Genomic DNA, 14,281 nt, shown 5'->3' with positions numbered 1-14,281 from the left:
TTCAAAAAAAAAAGAGGTGATACGTTAATTGAATTGGGGTTACACACAGTTCCTTTAATGCATTGTTAAGGAGCAATGTATCATCAGATGCGAGATCTGCATTCAAGTCCATGCTGTCAGGGCAGCCTTGAACTAGGACTTGCAGATAGCCCAGGATGAGGAAACCCCTCCCCATAAAATCCTTATGCTCTAAATGTAATTATCTGTCCACTTCTTCCTTTTTAGCTTCAACATCTCCACTATATTCACCACTGTGAAGCGCTACAGTAATATCTGTAGCTGAATTAAATTGAAAGAAAAAACCTTCAGTGCTATGAAAGAAAGATTCATGGAGGTTAGAAGGCATTTGAGTTTCAATGTGTGAAATGGTTAACGTACCTGCAAAAAGCACTCTGAACTCAAATATTCAGTGGAAGAGAGCGAGAAAGAGAGGTCTAGGGCTGCGTGTGCAGAAACACACCGCAGAATAAAGCAAGGGCATTCTTTTGAGAGTAGGAATGTATAAATACTATTGGGTTAACTTCTGGGGGTATATATATCAGTATATATACATATACATAGGCCAAACAGATCAGATAAGCCACACTACACAGTGACTGGAAGACAAGAGATGGCAAACATGGGGTCTGAAGAATGGCTTTGCCATTTCACTCAAAATACTACAGCTCAGACAGCTTTGAGTACAAATCAAATGATGGGAGATACAGGGACTGTGATTTGTATCAGCAGGTCATTTTGTTAGATTAGATTTGTAGATAAAAATTGTACGTAAGAAAACAAATGTCAGCTCTTTAACCTTTTTCCAACAGGCACAGGTAAGTTGTGTTTCATCTTTGTCCCCTAGCCCTTTCAGATGTCTCTCTAGATTGAAATTATGCTGTTAGAAGTCATTCTCATTTGTTGAGATGAATCGCACTATGGTGCCTTTTTGCCTTTTAACAGTAATTCGGAACAGGAGGTCTGGTCTAATCAGCTCTACCAAGAAGGTGCTATCTCTGAGACCAAATCTTACAAAGCCATCAGTTTTTTCTTGCTATTTTTTTTAGCTCAAGTGAGTTCAAATCAGTTCACAGTCTTGATTTATAAAGGAACAGTAAGGGATGAGTTTATGATTCTGTAGGACCACAGAGGGTATTGCACAGAGCTAATGCACAGGCAATTAGCCAGCTGCAGGAAGCTTGCTCAGGGTAACAAACACCAGTCCGGATCTGGAGTACAGCTCTATTTAGTAGTGCCAGCACCAAGAGCGCCATTCACATCCTTAACTGCTATACCAAGTTCCTGAGTGAATGTAGACTACTTAAGAGACAACATGCAAGATTCAGTTGTGCCACCAGTGGAGGGAGATAAGTGAACTTTGTAAGAGGTAAGGTTCATGTAACTCAGTTATCAGTGTAAGTATTAACAAACTGCCAACTTTTAATTTTGATTTATTCTTCCGATAATAGAGCTTTTCTGATCCCATCTGTTAACCCACTTCCACTGCCGAGCAGGGGTATAACAGAGCTCAAGTTTAAGTGGCCAGTGTTAATGTTGCTTAATTGCTAGTGCTGTAGTGTTGGGCCAGAGGAGGGAGATGTGGGTAACTGGTTCTCAAAGAGGTGTTTTACCACAGCCTGAGCAGGAGTTTGTGCTACGTACCACTGATCAGTTTGAATGTGAGCAGTGGATGAAAGAGACAACTGCCAGGCTCCATAGCTTGGCATGGTCTTTGCAACACATTCATCTCTTACAGCATGCAGGGGGACAGTGCCTAAGCAGATCCTGGACTGTGCTGTGGCAAGGGCTGCCAAGCTAGAAACAGCTGAAGAGCAACACACTCTTGCTGCAAAAAAATCTGATGTTGAGCTTGGGCTAGAGTGGTAGTGGCTGAACTTTATAAATGCTGCGAGTGGAGGGCAGAAGAAAAAAAAGTGTTTGACCCAGGACTGAAAGTACTGAACCCTACGCCTTCCCAAATGGGTTCCTGAACCTGGTGACAAGAAGTCAGGGTTCAAGGCCTGAGCCTGAGAGCACTGCGCCAGAGAAAGGTGTGGTGGAGGGAGAGAGCACTATGGCTTGTGAAGAAAGTGGATCAGAGTCTGGGGAAGATGGCAGGTGAGCAGAAAGCAGTGCTTGGAGTTAAGGGAAGAAAGGAAGAAAACAAGGATAAACCAGGGGAAAGGATAGAGAAGTGGCCATGACTGGTAGAAAGCCAGTATCTTCTTGCTGAGCTTTGACACCCATAATAAGCCTAATGCAGACTGGCTAGCTGTGGTGATATGAGATATGGACCATTTTTAATTACATATCCTACTGTGGCTAAACATCAAAGCTGACAGGCCTCCTTGCTGAGACATCCCTGGGGAAGGACACTTATAAGTGTTTATCTTTAAGGACATTGTATTCATGGGAATCTGATTCTTGTATCCTTATACTACATGCTGGTGAAAACTCCCTTTGCTTACTGTCTGTTTGGCCATCTGAAGCAATGGCCATTTCCAGTCTCCGCTGCAACAGCTGCTACCCCAGCTCCCTCCAGAGTCAGGACTGCATACAGTGCTCTCCCCTTCACTGTTTTTGGCTGCAGCAATGTTATTTTTTGGATCCAAGAAGCATCCTTGGCAGATCTGCTCTCCAACTTCTCTCTGGTCTGCCAAGCCATTGCTCTTAGAAGCTCTATTTCTGGCCTTCCATAAGGACTGAGGGAGCTTTAGGCTTGAGGTAGCTTGATGTGGTGACTGCAAGTCTCAGGATGATTTTGTGTTTTATTTGTATTTTTGATGAGTGTTTTACACCTTCTAGTCTCAGTCAAATTGAGTTTGAACCAGCGCTCCTAAGCACTGGTAATCTTGCTCACGTTTGAGATATCCCTGTGGTATCCTCCACCGAGCAGCCTCCATCCCGAGATTCCTTTAGAATATACAAATATACATATTTCAATGACATAATGCATGTGCCTTAAACCTGTGGTGGTGCTAGTGCTCTTGGCAGCAGGTGCTTTTGGGCCACTATATTGTTCTGGCATCTAGATACACATACTTTACTGCGTTCAGTGCTATGCTTGGGTTTATGTTGGCTATTTTGTAATGTTCCGTACATGTACGAAAAGATTAATTACAATTAGTCTCAGTCAAAACTCACAGTTGCAGCTGGATACTCATTGAACAAGGCAAGGTTTTATTTGCAGGGATGGTATGAAGTGATCTCGCATTAGGTTTGACTTTATTTACTGCCCTTACTGATGATTTAGATGAGTAGAAGAGTAGAAGAAGTTTTGCAATGTGATATTTTAATATTATTCTGAACCAGATGTCTTAAAGGTAAAAGGGGTTTATGGGTTTGACTGAACATAAAAATGAAGTCACAAGGTAGAAAATAATACCTAGAATAAACCCAGACAAATGTGGGTACAATAAAACACAGCAAAAGACTTTTAAACTATCTAGGTCATCCTCCAGCACACTCTGAGGAGCTACTATAAATCTATATAAATTATCTGTTAAGGTGGTTCCACAGTGCTTTCCTGCTCAGGAGCAGCTCATATTAGCTGCAGCAAATTAAAGGCTTTGTGTGTATAAATACAGGGAAACATATCTTACAAAAATAAATAAGAAATTGTGGGTTTAGCTGTAGATTTTTTCTTGCTCCAGAGACATCCACAGGGAATAATGCAATAAAACTCAAAAAACCCCACAGCAGCTGTGAATCCTATTTAGTCCAAATCAAAAGGATTTCAATTTTTTTCTCCCTCCATACACAGGGAACGAAATTTCCATTCAAAATTACTTTTACAGTTCCACACTCTAAGGGAGAGGCAAGACTCAGTAGCAGCTGAGAGATGACAGGTGAGAAGTATCTGGTAGAAAAGCATAAAATACTAAACAGATTTCAGCAGAGCAGCCCCTGCCCTTATGGAGGGTCCAGAAAAGAGAAATTACAAGAAGTAAGTACAAGAAGTGTTGGGAAGAAGAAAAGCTTCTCCCCTGTTGTTGGAGTCAAAGAAGTTCAGCTGTCTTCATGGTCAGCATTGAAGACAGACAGGGAGCAGCTAGGAGACAGAAGAGCATTTAACACCTCCAGTTTTTCTTTCCTAGTCTAGCAGTGCCCGAGCCGTGATGAACAAAAGTGACCAGTCCTTCTCACTGGAAGGACTCTTCCCACGACTGGAAAAAGGCTTCGAGCCATATTGGTTTCAGATAGCACCAGAGCCAACACAACATCTGGAGGAAGTTAGCTGACTTATATTTCAAGTAGCTAGCAGACAAATGATAAAATAATCAAAAGATGTCATGTAAATAAGATGTATAATATGTGGAGCAATGCTGTGTCTGTAGCTTACTCGTACGACAACATATGTGACTGACAGAGTCCATAGATAAAAAGCATGGATTTACGGGAGCCTTCTGAGCCTGAGAGGGAATGAAAACAGAGTGTTTCTCTCTCATCCAAAAGCCAGTTAAGAAAGCAGTATTTCACCCTTAGGGAACAATTAATTAAGTCCATTTGAAAACCTTTGGTTTACTTTTGCAAGCACAGGCAGCCTAAAGGAGAGATTTCTGAGTTCAAATAAAGTTACAGAGGTAAAGTGGTATAGTATTTAGCAGTACTGAACTATCCGAAGAAATCTGTGGTGCTCCACACAATAAATATGGATTTATTTAAGCCTCTTGCCTTGAAAAAAAAAAAGGCTAAATTACAGCGACCTACATAACTTTCTTGTGCCATATTTAGTGAAAACCTATACAGTCACTAGTACATTTCAATAAGGACTCACTCTTCCCCAGCCCATTACTCCTTAAGACCTATTGCTGTCCAGTGTGACCTCATGAATAACAAATTCTCAGTAAGAAATTCTCTCCAGAATGAGGCATCAGGAGTGAAATTACTTCAGGATGTCATGGAGCAAACTGAATCCTCAAACTGCTGAGGAAGAGAAAATGACTGGCAACTTTGGCATTCAACAAGGTAAGTGTTTTTTCTTCAAGGACACAATCCAACACCTCGAGTCAGAATTAATCAATCAGAAGTGTTACATAGACTGTATTTTCTTTAATGCAAATGTTGCTAGTTTGCAAAAAGCCATGGAGACTGTTACAAGGAGAGCCATATCATCTGGGAGAGGGAGCTGTATCATCCCGGGAGAGGAGAAATCAGATAAACCAGTATGAATGATTTTCTAATTAAGAAGATGATTCCCAGGGAAAGAAATCAACATGTCACAGGCTGCAATAGGGACAAATGCCCTTAAACATATGCATGAAGGAGAATGAAGAGATCTACTACCATAGCAAGGTCCTTCAAGTAGAAGGAATAAAGGCAAGGCTGCTATGTGCTTGCTACTGGTTTATATCTTGCCCTGGCTCGTGAACCATCTCCCAGATCTTCACAAGAAGGTTTTCACTCGTCGAGAGTTTGCATGTTTTACAAATTCCTTGGTAACGGAGGAACACAAAACAGCTGCAGTCTCCAGTGATACCACAGGGGTCTGACTCTGCAAGATGGCACAGGAGGACAGTAGTAGGGGACTGGAATTCCATAAACTTGCCCTAAAGCTTTAACTGATATAAGAAAATCCCACTGGGTGTTCTGGATTCAGCAGATCTCTGAAAGAAACATATTCCACTGAAAGAAACGTCTTCCACTGAAAAACTTCCAGCTTGATCTTTTGCTGTCATTCAAAGTACTTCTTTACAGTGCCTACGAGACAAGATACTTCGTTCAGACATGAAGAAACAAAGACTTATGAGATATTATTACTGTTTCCTACTGCTCTTCACATTTATTTGTTTTGGAAAAATCAGAGATTCTGCAAACCATTGTTTGGGGTTAATGACTGCACATATTGTAATGTCTGCTGTACTTTAAACTTACTCCTCTCTCGCCTGAAGATAAAAGGCAATCCCAGCTCTGCAATGTGATGAAGACAACCTCGTCTGGGTTCTCTGTGACCTCTTTGTGGAATGAACAGAAACTGCAGAGACTGCTTTGCACTGGGCAGTGTTCCATATTTTGACTTATCCCGGAGAAGAGGGGAGATTAATGAGGTCACATGCAGAACCACTTGGATTGTGCTTTCTCAGAGCACACACCAATGTCAGCACAAAGTGTAAAGGTAAAAATTTGTAAAACTGCATCCAACTGGAATTTCATACTCTTTGTGAGCCAACAAACATGTTTGATTTATTGAGAATCATGGATTCACGCAGGCCAATTAGCTTCCTCTTGCTGCCTTGGCAAGAAGTGTTCACTCTTTCTTCCTCTCTATGAAATTGATAATGAAAGCAGAGGGAGCTGGGCTTGTAACCAAGCTGTAAGATAACATTAGAGAGTGTGGTGTCCCTGCTACTATGCTGCCGAGCACACCCAGTTGCCCAGGTCTCTCCCAGAGTGCTCCGGATAGGACAGCAGTCCTGTCAGTTGCCCATGCAATGAGAGAGGGGAAACTCCCATCCTTAACATTCAACTGCCATGTGGGCCCAAAATTATTTTTCCCTGACAGGCCACCACTGTCCTCCTCCAGTGCAGCCTCTTCTGAGCAGAGGCAGACACCCAGAAAGTCCTTCAAATTCCTGATGCTGAAGATGGACAAATCTAAAAAAATGTCTCAGAGAAAGGCTAGATTTAGATGAGAAAACAGTGCTGGCAATTCCTGGTGGTTCTTTTGCATGGTCTCTTGAGGTGTTTTGCAACACTTCATTGTCTTTCACTATGTTTCTGAAGAATATAAAATTTATTAGATTTGTTTTCAGTCTCCCATAAAGTTCTCCCATTATTATGCCTCTCCATCTCTGAGTCATCCATACACTTACTACCTATAAAATCTTATTAGGTCATTAGCTGAGAATGTTTTAGTGCATTAGAAGGAAACAGTCACCAGAGAGTGTAATATAATTTCTGTACAGGGTAGTTCTCTGTCTACTGCCACTGGAGTGGTTAACTGGGAATGTATTTGTGACAGCAACAGCCCTAGAAGCTCCAGTAGGAGAAACTCTGATGCAGAGAGGACGCAGGTAAAGATTTCTGCTGCAGCTAAAACGATTGGCAAATCTGCCAAAAGGGGTGGTCCTGTCTCTTTTGACCTTGGCCACGTTATCATGCTGCTTAGTGAGACAGCAGCCAGCAGGTGAGTGTGTTCAGACCGTTGAGCCAACAGAAAACTATTGCTGCAACTAAAAATGAAAGGCCTTCCACCAGATCAGCCAAATGAATCCAGCCACTTTATAGCACTTTTCTTGCTAGATCCAGCCCTGGTGAAAGGGAAAATGAGGGGATGGGACTATCAGTTTTGAAGGCATTTGCTTATAGGTAGATTACATACCGGTTGTAATGTGAAACTACCTGAAGCAACTTGCCCAGAATCACACAGAAGATCTGCAGCACAGCAGGAATTGAACCAGGTTTTTAATGTCTAAGCTAACATTCAAACCAGCCTTGTTCTCACTGTGATAGCTGAGAAGTGGCTCACCTCAGTTCACCTGATTAATTCTTCCTTCTCACTCTGTGCACAGTTCAACGGACACACTCCATTGCAGCCCAGCTGCACTCGCTTGGGACTAGACATGGTTAATTTGCCTATGTTGCCCAAGTGCTCCAACAGGGCTAATGTGGGGGTGTAGATCTGGGGGCTGTCTGCTCTGTGGGTAGTAGGTCATGATGAGTGGGAAGGGATGTGAGGACAGCAATGTTTTCTAAAGGCCAAATTTTTTGTGGGTGTTCTTATCTTTCTCCATCTCTGGATCTCTCTGCTATTCCTGAACATCCAGAGGGCCCAAAAGAAGCTGCCTCCAGGACCAACACCTCTCCCCTTAATTGGCAGACTGTAGATACCAGACTTCCAAATTCACTATAAAACACTCTTGAAGGTACTGATGCTTTTTTGTATTTTTATTAATAGTTTAGACGTAGACTCCTACAAGTCTAACTGTGAGCCTTCTAGGCAGAACTTCAAGCCCTGTGTCTCCCTGTTGGACTTTAGAAAGGATTATCCGTGAGTGGAAAGGGCGTGTAGCAACATTTGCAAACAGTGCAAATCACTGAACAGCTACCCAGTCGAAAATACTGCCTCGGGAATCCTGTTGCTACAGTACAAGCTGCGGGGAGGGAGGAAAGGAAACAGGAAGAATAGGCGTAACTTATCAGAGAGAGGCAGGAGGCAAAGACTATCTGCTTGAGGACTGAATCCTGTAGCCTTTATTTTGGCAATATTGCCATGGGCTGGTTACGTCTTTGTGCAGCAAGGCCCTGCAAAGCTTCTAGACAAAGGCCTAGTCGTTTTATGTACTATTTGGTGTCGTAGAGTATCAAAACACTGGCTTTCTGGCTTTTTTTTTTTTTTTCCGGACAGTGTAGAAGCATAAAAGCCATTAGTAATGTTACTGGCATTCCTTAAGCTGGTGTGCACACTGCATCAGACAAACAAGACCCACAGAACACTTCCCTTTGTCCACATGCTGCTGGAGCATAAGCCAGGAAAGATTCATGCTTATGATTCATGTCATGACCCCGTCTCTGTCAGCCCTGGGAAATGCAGCAATGCCGTATAAAGGAGAGTCATTAAGCTTGGTAAGCATGGGAGACCAGAATAATTGTGAGGCTCCCTATTTACAGTATGTACAGAAGAAAACACAGGCTCCACAGTTCCTTTGGGTACTAGATAGAATCCAATTTAGGGTTCAAACACTTGGTTTTTTTCACTCTCCACCTTACTTGGGCTATTAAGGCAAAAGACTGGCCTCCCAACTGCTGTGAAAACCATTCTTCAAATTACTCTCCCACAGAGAAAACAGCTATTTCTCACAGCAAGTGGCAGCAACCAAGTGTCTGATCACATTTGCGTGTATTTTCAGTACAGTCAGCATACTTCAGAATCCCTGGCTACATCTTTGTTTCCAACAGCTGCAGAGGAGGAGGCCTGCACCTCCAGAGAGATGCAGTCTTGCTTATAGATGTTCCTGAGCACTATATCTGAGTTCAGCAACACACTACCATTAGATTCCTAAAAGCAACCTGCAGAAGCCAGGACAGACATGGAAACTGGGCTTAGTCAAACTCCCTTACAAGTAGCGTTACAAATAGTGTGTTTTCACCACTTCCCCAAAAATACGTAGAGCAGAGATATGCCCTTCTATCTTTCAAGTGCCCATCACATATTATTGAAGTGTTGCAACTGCTCAGAAAAAAAGTCACACACACACACACACACACACACACATATATATACATAAATATATACAGTTACATATGGTTTGGTGTTACATATACATATGTGTGGGCATAATCTTTATTGATCCCTCTGCTTCATATTTTAAAACTGCTGAAACAGATGTTTAGAAATCCCTACCTCCTATCCCATACAGCCTTGGGCTAGCTGATGTTGTTCCTATCCGAAATCTTAAATCTTTGAGCAAGGCAACACTATCTCATCTTCCCTTCCTCTGTGCAATTAGGTCTTTCCCAGCTACCCAGGGTCAAAGAGTTCAAAACCCGTCTCTAGTTTACAGGTGATAGAGACTTGATTTGTGGAACCACTGAGAACCCAACTCTGGCAGCAATCAGTAGGATCTGTAGGAGCAAAGTACTTCCCAGGCAGCCTGTGATACTGAACACATCTCAGATGAGATACTCCAGATCAATGGCCATGTTTGAAAAGTTTGGCTTAAGTGCTTCACTGTGCTAGACTTTGCAAGCACAATGCTCACTGCAATGGTGAGCAAACATTACCATCTAATGGCTGCACATATTAATTACAACTATAATTCCTACTTTAACAATGAAGGCTGTTCGTTGTGTAAGTACTGATATACTGAAAAAGCTGTATGATTGGAAAAGAAATAAGAATGGAAAGATAACAAAAGCAATATTTAAGATTTTGCAGTATCCATCAATCACCTGTGGCGGGGCGATGTAACTGGAAGAAACTCCATTGAATTATTTCTGTGAAACGTGACACGGACGTTGCACTGATGGCTTTATAAACTGCAAGTATGTGAATGGTAACAGCCACAACTAATAATGCAATGCATTAGTAACAGTGAAAGTCTTAAGATTTTAACAGTGAAACATGATTCCAACCTGTCTTTTCTTCTGACAGCAGGATGAAATTTCTCCCATCCCTTTCCTGGGCAATGCCAAGGGATGCAAAACAGCCCTTACATAACAGAAAGAGTCTTTAAGCTCTGGTCTAAGAGCAACACTAAGATGTGGGCGGTCCACTCTCTCATATCTTTACGTCATCATGTCTCTTATTGTCTCTCTAGGTGGCCAGGATGTACAGCAATACATATACATCTGGCTAGGAAAAAATCCAGCGATTTTGTGAAATGCATTTCAAGCAGCGAAGGATGCCTTGATTAAGCATGCAGAAGAATTTTGAGAGAGACCCGTGGCATTCATTTTCAGGGATGTTGTGGGAGATCTTTATGATACTTTCTGTTGGTGTGTGTACTGAAATATTTTTAACAGAAAAATCCGTTCAGAGAACAGGGTTTGGTACAATGATTGCATCTACTCATAAAGCCTCTTTTCAAGACAACCTGCTCTTGACAGCAAGACAAATGCTGTAGAATCACACCTGCATGTCCTTCTCAAATGCTGGGCCCCAAATATACTTTTAGCACACAAAACTAATGTGTTTCCCATTTATATACTTGTATAGCCTGGGCAATTCTTAGTTACTGAGCATGTTACCAAGCTGTCTCAAGAAGTCTTTGTGGTAAAAAGGTGTAAAGCGGTAAAAATGTCAGCCAGGTGGGACTCAGTGTGTGTTTAGTGCACAGTTCTAAGTAAAGGAGCAGAAGAAAAAAGACAGACATGGAACTTCCCACAGAAAGGATCAAGTAGATAAGAAAAAAACAGCATAAACGCCTCTGATTCCCCATACAGATACTGCTAGGGAACCTCCCAAAATCACAGTGGCAAATCTCGGAACCACTACGATTTCACCAGTCCTGCTTATGAGACACCAGTCCCACACTTCTCCCCCAGCACTTTTAGATTTTGTTGCAGGCATCATCTTCGCCAATGGGCACACCTGGATGCAGCAGAGATCATTCAGTTTGATGACTCTGAGGAACCTGGCACTAGGGAAGAAAAGCCTGGAAGCCTGGATCCAGGATAAAGCTTGCTGCCTGATTCAGGTCTTTGCCAAAGAAAGAGGTGAAATATAGATCCGTACGTGGTCAAGACATGGGGTCATTCTCCTTATGTCCAGCCCTGCTTTTTCTACTGGAAGCTGCAATTTCTGCAGCAGGTTCGATGGGAGCTTTACACTGCCAATGCCTTCACAATTCATCTTTCACTTGGCTGGAACATCACACTTGACTCATTGCTTTCATGCTAACTCTTTATGGGAGAAAGTGACAGGTGAGAGACTCCTAAATTGTGCCGATTATGCACTTTTCTTCACGATAGAATCTTTCCTTCACTCCTTACAAAGGCAGCTGAAGAATGATCTCCCAGTTAGACTTCTGCATCTCAATTCCTGCAGGCTCAGCTACTTTGTGTAATCCCATGCAAATCAAGAGCAGGCTCGATGGGAACTCTGTGTAACAAAGGGTCATGGCCTACAAAAAAAGTTAATGATGCAGCTTTGTCTGTGGGCATGAATCCTTTTCTCCCACTCTCTTCTTCCACTGACAATGTGACTGCTGATGCACATTTTAGACATTGCCCCTAACCCTCCCCATGTAGAGTTGTCCCTGCAGACAAGTCGACCATGTAGACCTGTCCCATGGAGAGTTGGTCATGAAGAGTTGATCCTTTCTGATGTCATTCTGTTCCTTGTGCTTGCATTTAAACGTGTAGTTCTATGACTCTTTCCCATCATTGTTGAGGCACTTGAGTAACTCTGTTAATGAGATTGCTGGTGGCACTAACACACTTCCAGAATCTATGAATGCTTATTAAGGACGAGGTTAAGAATCACCAGAAGAGCTGTGTGTCTGCAGAACCAGAGAACTTCATTATGCATACCTAGCTCAGATGTTAAAGGTAACAAGTAATTGTCTCTTGTACAGCTGCAACATATTTTAAAGGCTTATAGTTTAAATATTTCCAGCTCATACTTCCTTCTCCTCCCTTTCCCCTGAGAGACTGTTGAGTTATTTCTTTCTTTGAATTCAAGCTCAAAAGCAAAGTACTTTGTGAAGATACTGAGGATGTTCCTTGGCAGGCATCACAGAGAGAGTAATGTTTCACCCTAGACTGAAAGAAAGCTCATTGTATGCTGTCTTCCTCAGCTAGCACGATCATTTTTTTAACAGAGCTACATGGCTGCTGTCTTACCAGCTTCATCAACTCTGTATGGACTCTGTGACGAAAAGCCTTCTTGCTGGAAATTCACTATGCTATTAAAATAGCCTGAAATCTCATCATCTATCTCTCATCTGCAGGAAAAAGATGGCTTGCTCTCAATACTCAGTGAGACCCACATGGTGCGAGCAATCACAGATCTCTTCATAGCAGTCTCAGACATGACCACTGTTGCTTTATGCTGGGTTCTCCATGATGGTACATCTGGAAGCACAAGGTGAGAAATGCGTGTATCTGCACTTACACACCTTGCTGTCCTTGCTGATGCTAGGGTAATAGCCAAAATGCAGTTGACTCAGCTGTCCTAATCCTGTAGTGTGAGGTACCTTGGGAATTTTGAGTTTCTGCACAGAGTCTACACATGAACTGCCTCTTGAATACTCTTTATTAACCCTTTTACTCTGCAGAACGAGCCCCAAAAAAGAGCTGGATGTCATCATTGGTCCATCCTACAGAGCTAAATATAGGGACTGAACAATCCTGCCACATATAAGTGCAGTTCTACATGAGATGATGTGCTATAGCAGCATGAATGCAGTAGGGCTTATGTGCAAATGCACCCAAGATACCATACCACACCACAAGGCTTCCCTGTACTAAGGTATGTTAATGCCACTAAGCTTTGGGGACAATCCCTAAGCAAAGCCAGGCAATAGATATCTCTCACCAAATAACCACCACATGTGTTTATACCTTGCCTCTACGTGCAAAACTCCCAAAACTGAGTTTGAACAACTTGTGAGGAACTCTTCACTGTGAATGGGATGCTGGACATTATCTACATCTTAAAACACAAATAAACCTGTGCTCAGTTTCCCTCTCTTTCTACTCAGATGTTATTTTTACCATTTTTCTATAGTGGATTTCAAGAGTTGCATTAAGTATAAAGGTACCAGTGGCCTCAGTCTTTTCTTAAACTGGTATAAGCTAAATATAAACCCCTCACACATTCTGGAAAACAGTGTCTGTATATGCAATTTATTGTATTGACAGAATGCTTTAAATCATATCCAACCTCACGCAGGTGGTCTTCCCAGTGGATAAAACCAATGTGGCTTTGGGGGAAGATGCCTTTGAGAAAATCAAGGTCAAAATCAGGGATCTTGGATCAGTATGAAACCTTTAGTTTAACAGTGGTTGAGGGTTTTTTTTCCCCCAAAGTTTTTGATTACTGTAATAACTGCATCCTCTGGTGTTCTAAAATCAATCTTTCAGAGTGCCTAATAATTTCTAAATAAGCTATTCTGTAGGAGATAGCACAGTGTGACCCTGTTTCTCACCCCATAATAATTAGTTGGCACTTGCATTGGGCAATTTCAAGAGAGCAATTGATATCTGGGCAATTGAGGTCATTAGTTTTTGACTCAGAAAAAGACCCTTATATGTTCCTTTTGTCTTTCAGAAGGGCACCTTAATTTTCCCCAGCACATTTTCTGTCTTGTATGATCAAGAGCAGCGGGACAGTCTTTGGCAGTTTAACTCTGATCATTTCCCAGACAAGGATGGAAATTTTGTGAACGGAGAAGCCTTTATGCTGTTTTCCACAGGTAGGAGCAATCCTCAGTATGGCACACAGCTGTCGTACCGTGACTGTTTCACAGGCCAAGACTTTCTTAACATCTGATCTCCTGCCACAACTATCTTTATTCATTCCCATAATAAGGTCTAGGTAGCAAAAAAAAACTGGAGGTGATGATTTTGGAGACTTGCTGCAACTTCTCCTCCGTTCCCTCAGCTGCTCCTCGCAAGCCTGGTGCTCCAGCCCCTTCTCCAGCTTCCTCACCCTTCTTTGGACACGCTCCAGCACCTCAATGCCTTTCTTGTACTGAGGGTTCAAGTTAACCCTACATTTTAGTTGTAAAATTACAAAATCTATATATAATATTCCAATATATAATAGTTTAGCAACTCATAACAAATCCTTTCTTCCTTCAACAGCATTGTTCTGTGTTTTTCCCTGCAGACCTCACATACGCGAGGCACAAAGCTC

General features: G+C 42.2%; 1 long non-coding RNA gene across 1 annotated transcript; it reads left to right on the top strand.

The window, feature by feature from the left end:
• The first annotated feature begins 3,165 nt into the window (after nucleotides 1-3,165).
• LOC128853054 (uncharacterized) lies at nucleotides 3,166-9,962 on the top strand. The gene is made up of 3 exons (XR_008451277.1): nucleotides 3,166-4,947; nucleotides 5,051-6,094; nucleotides 9,848-9,962. It is a non-coding gene; the product is annotated as an uncharacterized LOC128853054 (long non-coding RNA).
• The last annotated feature ends 4,319 nt before the right edge of the window (nucleotides 9,963-14,281 follow it).

This window comes from Cuculus canorus, chromosome 9, assembly GCF_017976375.1.
Source record: "Cuculus canorus isolate bCucCan1 chromosome 9, bCucCan1.pri, whole genome shotgun sequence".
In the NCBI taxonomy this organism is placed as follows: domain Eukaryota; kingdom Metazoa; phylum Chordata; class Aves; order Cuculiformes; family Cuculidae; genus Cuculus; species Cuculus canorus.
This window is presented reverse-complemented; position numbering and strand designations above follow the sequence as displayed.